General features: G+C 38.2%; 1 protein-coding gene across 2 annotated transcripts in view; it reads right to left on the bottom strand.

Annotated features, from left to right (window-relative positions):
- The window catches only part of LOC115224191 (chitotriosidase-1), a 192,298-nt gene that overhangs the window by 46,867 nt on the left and 136,093 nt on the right, over window positions 1-9,338 (bottom strand). The window lies entirely within an intron of this gene.

Here is a 9,338-nt window from a genome sequence, read left to right as displayed (position 1 = left end):
ATATGCAAATGAATAAGGGTTTTACGGAAAAGTGATCGGAAGAGGAGACTGAACCGAAGCTCATCAGAAGAAAATGTATTTTAGGGTTAGCAATATACATGTAATAAACATCATGGAAAAGGTATTTCTGCAAAATATCATTAAAAGAATGATTATATGTGTGTTGTACGTGTACATATTATATATATATATATTAGATATATATATATATATATATATATATATATATAATATATATATATATATATATATATATATATAATATATATAAAGACAACATATACATAATAAATATCATATATATAAAATATATGCATGCAAGTATGTATGCATATATATATATATATTATATATATATATATTATATATATTATATATATATATATATATATATATATTTCTCGCCCGCCTTCTAAGGCTACTGGTCGACATTCTTTCTCTCTCGTCGCCACTATAATCCAGCGTTTGCAATACTTTTTTCGTCTGGCATTAACAGCCCTTCTTATCTTGTTTCCTTGTCCTGTCTCTCACTGTTATATATTTATTTTTCCACTGTTATATATATATATTTTTACTGTTTATATGTTTGTACTGTCGTTACCGTCTTGCTTTTTTTACCCCTCTGCGAAAAGATCTCAGAATTTTAATTGATTTGCTTTTCGCAGGAAGGAAGTTTCTTCGAAGTATACGTCTCGCTTTTATCCTTCGAAACGTTTAGTAGATGAAACCTTAGCGACTGAAGAAGGGGATTTTTCGTTTGCTTATTGTCCTGTATCTCTTTCTTTTTTTGCTTGTCTTGTTCCTTGGTTTGTGTCTATGTTTTCGTCTCTCTATGTGTTCGACGTCTTTTGGTGTCCTGTACACATATATGCGTGTATATGTACATGTAGAGGTAGGTACGTACATATATGTTTATATATATGCATATGTTCTATTTTATTAACATATATATATATATATATATATATATATATATATATATATATATAGTTAATCCAACAAGAAAGCACAAAAAAACACAACAACGCAAGGACGTGGAACAAAATAAGTATTATTGGACGCTCAGGAAAGAAGGAAAGAAGGAGGGTTTAACGTTTCGAGCGGAGCTCTTCGTGGAAACATAGGAGAAGGAAAGATCCAGGAAGGGAAGACAGAGGAAAAAAGTCGCCAACGGTGGTATATATATATATATATATATATATATATATATATAACATATGTGGGTACAGAACGTCACCAACTGTAAACAACATGAAATGCGAAAACAAGCGAGTTCCATACGCAAACAACCGCGGGAGAAGTGAAATGGCAAACAGGACAAGAAACACAAAGACCAGTTGCCGGCTGTCTATCTACGCCTCATACATATCCCGAAATACAACAATAACTGTTTCTACACACGATTTCACATCAGGAATCTTACACCGCAAATGTGTGAACGTGTGTGTGTGTGTGGTGTGTGTGTGTGTGTGTGTGTGTGTGTGTGTGTGTGTGTGTGTGTGTGTGTGTGTGTGTTGCATAATACATGTTCTGTATAGTAAGGTCAGTTAGGTACTGCCTATAAGAAAAACAGTACCATGATGCATTTCACTCCATCAGAAATTTGGAAACGACATGCTGTACTGCTTGGCATCGCGCCGGGAGCTCCAATATGAACTTTCCAGAATATTTGGGAGTCAATCTGAGGACAGTACAGAAGATTCGGAATGAGTTGGATAAGTCTAATGTTGATTACGAAGGTACGGCAGCTCTGAAAATTCATTCTGAGCGATCTAATAAGAAAAGAACTCCTGATTTTTTTGGTAGTACCCAGGCCATAATCGATCCCTCCAAGTCAATCAGGTCTATCTCCAAGGGCGTGAGTGCGTCTCAGTTTCTTATCAAACAGGTAATGCCTGAAGACATTCGGGTATTCCTCATACAAGATGAGAAAGGCCAATTTTTATCCCAAGCCATCAAGGACAAGAGGAAAGACCGCACAATGAAGCTTTTGATGGAAATTATATATTCAATCAACATGATGGTGTTTGGAGTGATCACTAGTGATGGCAACATTATACCTCCATTCATCTTTCCACACGGCCTCAGACTCAACACAGAGGCCTACATCAAATGCCAGGAGAAGGTAGTGCTGCCCTGGCTCGAGAGGGTGGCTGCTGGAAGGCCCTATATCTGACAACAGGGTTCTGCATCATGCCACAGACGCAGAAGAACCCAGACATGGCTGTCAGACAATTTCTGCGACCACATCACCCCTAACATCTGGCCTCCTAACTCTCCAGACTGCAACCCCCTTGATTATTGCATGGGGCGCAGTGGAGCTAGAGACCAACAAAACTCCTTGTAACATCAAAGATGAACTAAAGGCAACAATTATGGCAGAATTCACCAACTTAAACAAAGAGGCCGTCCAGAAGAGTTGCAGGAGATTCCGAAGTCATCTGGAAGCCGAGGCTCAAGCCAATGGTGATTTTATTGAATAAATTTACTCTTTAGTATTTCAAGATATTTTTACGTAATTTTGGCAAATATATGTTAAAATGAAATGTCAGTGTTATTTTCTTTTTTGTGTAATTTAGACGACAATTTATTCACCAGACCCTGTAATATACAATACATACGTTCACACATTTGCGGTGTAAGATTCCTGATGTGAAATCGTGTGTAGAAACAGTTATTGTTGTATTTCGGGATATGTATGAGGCGTAGACAGACAGCCGGCAACTGGTCTTTGTGTTTCTTGTCCTGTTTTCCATTTGCTTCTCTCGCCTTGTTTGCGTATGGAACTCGCTTGTTTTCGCATTTCATGTTGTTTACTGTTACTGACTCCTGTACCCATATATGCATGTGTGTATGTGTGTGTGTGTGTGTATATATATATATATGTAGCAGAGAAATTTAGAAATGATTAATAAGTATTAAAATAAAATTCTATTATTTGGTGTGATGTATATTAGGATTTGATGAATTGCATGGGGACCTTTATCACTAAATAACAAATATTTCATTATCGAGAATAATTCATTTTATTTGAATCCCTATGACGCTGGAATGTTTATTCCCTAATAAATAAATTAATATATATATATATATATATATATATATATATATATATATATATAATCAAAATAAGCAACAAGGATATCCAGAGTTAATGCAGTACGATCGTTTCATGCGACTCCATTTAATTGAACAATGCAAACATTACATCATTTAAAATGTAGAGCAATCCTCAGTTGCATAAAAATATAGAATTTAGTTAAATTCGAAGGATTTAACTGTGATGTTGTTGATATAACATGTTCTTTGTCTATCTCCTTATCCTCTTTGTGATTTTGAATAAAAAGAAAACTATACAAATGAATCTTTCGAATTTAACTAAATTCTATATTTTAATTCAGGTGAAGATTGCTCTACATTTTAAAATTGATGTAATATTTGCATTGTTCAAGTAAATGGAGTCACTTGAAACTATCGTACAGCATTACCTCTGGATATCCTTGTTGCTTATTTTGATTATAATCATCCCATTTTGATTTATATGGATAATACCATACTAAATGCTGGTGCCTTTAACTTAAGTGCCATATTCATCTGAATTTAAATGTATATATATATCAACTCTACTTCTCTCTTTCTCTCTCTCTCTCTCTCTCTTTTTCTCTGTATATATATTATATATATATATATATATATATACATACATATATATATGCACACACACACACACACACATATATATATATATATATAATATATATATATATATATGTATGTGTGTATGTATGTTTGTTTGCCTGTGTATATATGTTTGTGTGTCTTTTAAATCCTTTTCAGTTTCTGCTTAAACGTAATCCTTACTCTAACTCAAAATTGTAATCCTAAGTGCTAACACGAAACCCTCACGTTAAATGCTCTCAGCGTGTCGAGAAAGAGCGTGATATGAAAAACGTGTTTGTTTGTGTGTGTGTGTGTGTGTGTAGAGGGAGAGAGACAGACAGACAGGGGGAGCGAGAAAGAGCGTGATATGAAAGGCGTGTAGAGAGAGGGAGGTGTGAGAAAAAAGAATAAGTTTCGCTTCATCAAAAATATAATTGTTGTAGGGTTGGGTTAAGTAACTTCCATTTGTGTGCGTAATGCCATAAGTGTATGCGTATACATGTTAATAGAGTAAAACTTTGATCTAAATCATTCCTTTTCTTAAAGGTGACAGCGAGTGACATACATACATGCATACATGTACACGCACACATACACATACACACACACAGACACACACAGACACACACACACAGACACACACACACAAACACTGCTTTCATTAGTTATCGTCTGTCTGCTATGACTTGGTTATGTAAACTGATTGAAAGTACGCACATGTATATCCTTGAATAACAGCTATATTAACGTTAACGACTCACTGTCACTCCATATTTGTCGCTGACACAACTCTGTCTCTCCTTCCCTGATATTAGTCACTCTCCCCATGCCATCTCATTTCCCTCGCGCTAACACTCTTGCACCCTTCTCATTTTATCCAAAAAATAACCCACCCTACCATTACAATTTTATAAGTTGTAAAATAACATTTAAATACAAAGAAACAGGGGGGAAAAAGAGATAAAGGAAAAGAAAAGGAACGAGTGGGTAAAGCAGCAATGGTGTGCTAAGCCGTGCTACGCGGTAATGACCACGATGGTGTTACTGCGGATAATAGCCAGCGACACGCGCTGCACTACCCACTCTGCCTCGAGAAGTTCATTTCTCCGACGGACCGCCGGTATCCCTATTTTCCGGAGGAAATCGGTAGTACAGGGTCCAAGAACACCTGACGTTTGAACAGAGAACTGATAGCAGCTAGTCAGACACAAACCAAACTGATAACGACCGGTTAGGCCCCTGTATTTATTGGTTTTTCTTCCCTTCGTTCCATCTCGCAGCCAAATAGCGGTGCATGGCTCAGTTCGGTTCCCTCCTCATCTACCGGTACCCTTCTGGATGATGAGTGAACCGGTATTGGAGTGGCCCAACGCCTTGGTCTCCGAATGTCTGAGTCGCAGAAATGTTGCTGCGGAGCTGTAGGAGACGAATTCGGCTTGCATCCATTATGATGATGATGATGATGATGATGATGATGACGATGATGAAGGTGATGATGATGATGATGATGACGATGATGATGATGATGATGATGATAATGATGATGATGATGATGATGATGATGACGACGACGATGATGATGATGATGATGATGATGATGATGATGATGATGAAAGATGATGATGATGACGACGATGATGCAGTTGCTGTTGTTGTTGCTGTTGTTGCTGATGTTGTTGATGATGATGATGATCATGATCATGATCATGATGACGATGATGATGCAGTTGCTGTTGTTGTTGGTAGTGCCTACCTTTGCTATGGCTATTATCTATGCAATGACGTCGTGGATATTGATAATGATGATTGTGGTGATGATGATGATGATGATGATGCAGTTGCTGTTGTTGCTGTTGTTGTTGGTAGTGGTTACCTTTGCCATGGCTATTATTTATGCTGTCACATTCCTTCCTTCTTCTTGCTATGTATTTATATTCCCTGATCAACTTTCATTAACATCGTCCTGCTAAAACATTGTCACGGATGACGTCATTGGTTCCGTGCTGACGTCATCGCAGTCACCGAAGTTGCTTAGTGTAATCATCGGCATTAGATTACTAATTAAAGCTCCCTAAATGCAACGAAAATTCCAGGGCAATCAGCAGTGAGTGTAGGGTGTGCAAGACGAGTGGGAAGGACACACAGCAAATGGGTATATAAATTATGTACATATACATTCAATCTCTCTCTCTCTCTTTCTCTCTTTCTCTCTCTCTCTTTACACACACACACCACACACACACACACACACACACACACACACACACATATATATATATATATATATATCCTCTCTCTCCCCCTTCTCTCCTCTTTCTCCCCTTCCTTACTCTCTCTCTCTCTCTCTCATAAACACATACACTCATAGGTTTGTTAATGCTATCCTTAAATCCTTAAAAATATTTTAGCCCAAAGGCTGCGGCCATGCTGGGGCACCACCGCTATGTATAAGTATTTTTATTATACCATCTCACATATATTAATATATTAATATTATATTATATTATATTATATTATATTACATTATATTATATTATACTATATTATATTATAATATATTATATTATATTATATTATATTATATTATATTATATTACATTGCATACACCATTTGTACAATGTGGAAAATATTCCATCAACATTGTCCAGACGATGGTAATATCAAGTTCACAAATCACCCGAGATCACACCCCATGTCATACGTCCTCTATAAAAATCGAACTCACATGACATAACATTGCAACACAACTTTTTCTAACCTCAACTAATTTCTTCAACATTGCCCCCGAAATAAATCAAAGAAGAAAAAGATTACCTAGCGAACAGCACCTGAACAAATTTCTCCGAAACACGATTGACGAATCCCTGACGCCTGGGTTAATTTCGGTCTACAAGAATTCGAATAGGGTATGGTATCCCAAAATATGACTTAAAACATCACCAGATGGTGGTATTAAGATACGTATGGTATAGACCAATGAAGGAAATCTAAGTTACCTTAGTTTAATTATGCAAGTATAGTAAAACGTTATTGTTTATTGACGAATGGTTACAAGGTGTATATAGCTCCAAGTCGATCGGGACTGGGAGGCGGGGGTCGGCCTGTTGTAGCGGAAACATCTGGATCTCACAATGCGGACTATCTACCTGGATCCAGAAAGTGCTCAGTGAAATAAAACTGGGTGTGAGCAGTAGCGAATGCCATATCTTCAAGCTAGCAGCCATTTACATACTGAGAGGTGGTCACATTTCTTCAGGCCTCAAGAGACTTTCTTAAGAAAGACACATTCGTTAATGCGAGAGATTGCAATGATGTCTTGTATGCACGCTGGGATAGTGTAGATCAAGCCAACATGAAAGGATGGTGTTAAAGCCTTTCACACCTGCTCGGATGCTTCCAACAATATGACAGGTGCTGATTAGATTATGTAAATTCGCCAATGTAGACATGGACAAACCACATTCGACCATCCAGATCATATCTAGTATTCTGTAAGTGAGTAGATTGCAATAGCTTATGTTACGGTTTAAAGTTGGCAACATAAACCACGTATTTGTATAATTTGTACGTTCAACCTATATGGGCTTCATAGGATGGCCTACTACGATTCGTAGAATCAGAAGGTGAGTGTTGCGAAAAGTCGTTAAAAGTCACTGAAATACGAAAAGCGATGGTTAAAAACACGAGGGTCAAATAGTCTGCTTTGGAGGGTCTACTCTACAAGATTTACTTTTATATACCACACTTGTTCAATGATCTGTTGGCAGATGTTTACTGCAACTGACAGTAGAATGGGAAAATTCCCAATTCCGTGAGTCGAGAAACGGTGGCTCTGCTTACAAAGAACCTAAATCAGAGTGACCAAATTGACAATTTTTGGCCTATAATTCTGTTAACGCAGATTTCAAGATTTTGTTCCAGATATCAGCAAAAGGGTTAACGCTTGTCGTCTGTAGTCTGATTGATGATGCGAAGACATGCACCATTCCTAACATATCGATTCGCAACAACCTCTACCTCTTGTGAAACATCATAAAGAGAAAGGGTAAAGAACCTGACACAGAAGATACTCTGATCAATTTAGAGATATCAAAAACCTTCGATATGGTCTACCACCGTTACTTGGCGGTTGTCACCCCCTCTTTGAAGGTTGGAACGTTACAATGTGCAGCGATATCTGCTTTGTGGTTAGAGTAAGTGACTGCTTATCGGAACCGTCCAATATAATGGATTCGAACTTTCAAAGTTGTTCCTTCTCATCTTTTCTGTTTGTATTGACTGTAGACCTACAATTGTGTAGACTAAAGACATTGAGGACCAACCCTCACGAACTACGATGCCAAAGATCTGTTCCGTCGTATGCGCACGACATCACCGTAATAATATCCGATACCAAGTACATCGACGTGACTGGCACCGCACTATTGGATTACGAGGTGATGACAGGAACCAAAGTCAATCAGGAAAACTGTATGGAAATACCCCTGGAAGGGATTGTTCTATACAGTTAAACAATGTTATGGGGCGCTAACAGAATGACTGGTTAAATTGCAATAGGTATGGTTCGATCCAGTGATAAACTGAATTGAGCAGTGGAAGATATTCCTTAAAAGTCAAACAACTGTGGCGAATGCCTACATATTCTCCGCCATCTATTACTGCTTAACCACCTTGCCCTCTCCCTACTCATATCTAACCAGACTGGAGTGTCTGTTCTTTCGTTTGTTTTTTTTTTAAATGACATGTACCACTTGTCAGGTGCTCTATTTGCTGAGCTTTGGTATCTCGCAAAAGCTTTGATATCTCAAGCAATTCTTTGATAGTGAACGGGTGTGGCCACCGTTTCTTAGACAGCTTGTCTCTGTGACAGGGCTGCAGTCCTGGGCCAAGCACAGATCAAAACAAAGCACTTGGTGCTTGGAATGTCATCAAGTACTCAGAGTCCTCTGTCTGTCAGACAAGCAGTAAATAGAATCCTACGTTGGCAATCTGAAGAGGATAAGTAATAGGCAAAAGCGACGGCATTCTCGGGTAGACGCCGGCCGGCAATAAAAACCAACTGGCTGGTCTATTCCAGAGGATTTTCGAGTCGGGGTCCATGAATAATTTTCAGTAATCCCTGGCCTGACAATGTTACCCCGGAGCATGGCTAGTTCGAGGTAAATTCTACAGCCACAGAAATGCCACCAGCTCTGCATGGCCGAGATGCGGGCACTAGTCCGGGACTCGAACATTACTGACTTGTGGAGTTATGTAGAACGGCTGCCAACACGTGTAGAACGGGTCCGGCTAATCAGCTAAGGTCATCATGGGTACTACTTAAGAACAGTGGTCCCGGTGTGCGTACTCGCGTACTCACGCATCCGCGCTAGCTAGTCGTGACTGGTCGATCCTACAACGACTACCTAGCAAAGTAAATAAAACACAAAATAAATATTTTTTTTTACACAAAGTAAATAATTTTTCTAAACAAAGTAAATAAAACACAAAAATACAAAGTAAATAATTTTTCTAAACAAAGTAAATAAAACACAAAAACGCAAAGGATCGACTAGTCACGACTAGCTAGCGCGGATGCACGAGTACACGAGTGCGCGCACTGGGACCACTGTTCTCAAGTAGCACCGTCATCATGTGGTCTGAGTGCGATTCGACTACCATTTCTCTTGCAGTTCAA

The sequence above is a fragment of the Octopus sinensis genome, linkage group LG2 (genome assembly GCF_006345805.1).
Source record: "Octopus sinensis linkage group LG2, ASM634580v1, whole genome shotgun sequence".
Classification (NCBI taxonomy): domain Eukaryota; kingdom Metazoa; phylum Mollusca; class Cephalopoda; order Octopoda; family Octopodidae; genus Octopus; species Octopus sinensis.
Note: the sequence above shows the minus strand (reverse complement) of the source record. Positions and strands in the feature narration are given on the sequence as shown.